We start from the raw sequence: 341 nt of genomic DNA, 5'->3' as shown, positions 1-341 counted from the left end.
CCATCCATCCATCTATCCTCCATCCATCCACCCACCCATCTACCCACTCATCCATCCATCCCTCTTACATCCATCCACCCACCCATCCATCCATCCATGCACCCATCCACCCATCCATCCATCCATCCATCTACCCTCCAACCATCCACCCATCCATCCATCCTCCATCCATCCTCCACCCCTCCTCCATCCATCCACCCATCCACCCACCCGTCCATCCACCCACCCATCCACCCACCCATCCACCCACTCATCCACCCACCCATCCATCCATCCACCCTCCATCCATCCACCCACACACCCATCTTCCATCTATCCTCCACCCACCCATCCACCCACCC

Source organism: Phoca vitulina, unplaced genomic scaffold, assembly GCF_004348235.1.
Source record: "Phoca vitulina isolate PV1807 unplaced genomic scaffold, GSC_HSeal_1.0 scaffold78, whole genome shotgun sequence".
Taxonomy (NCBI): domain Eukaryota; kingdom Metazoa; phylum Chordata; class Mammalia; order Carnivora; family Phocidae; genus Phoca; species Phoca vitulina.
The sequence above is the reverse complement of the archived record's forward strand: the minus strand, read 5'-3'. Positions refer to the sequence as shown.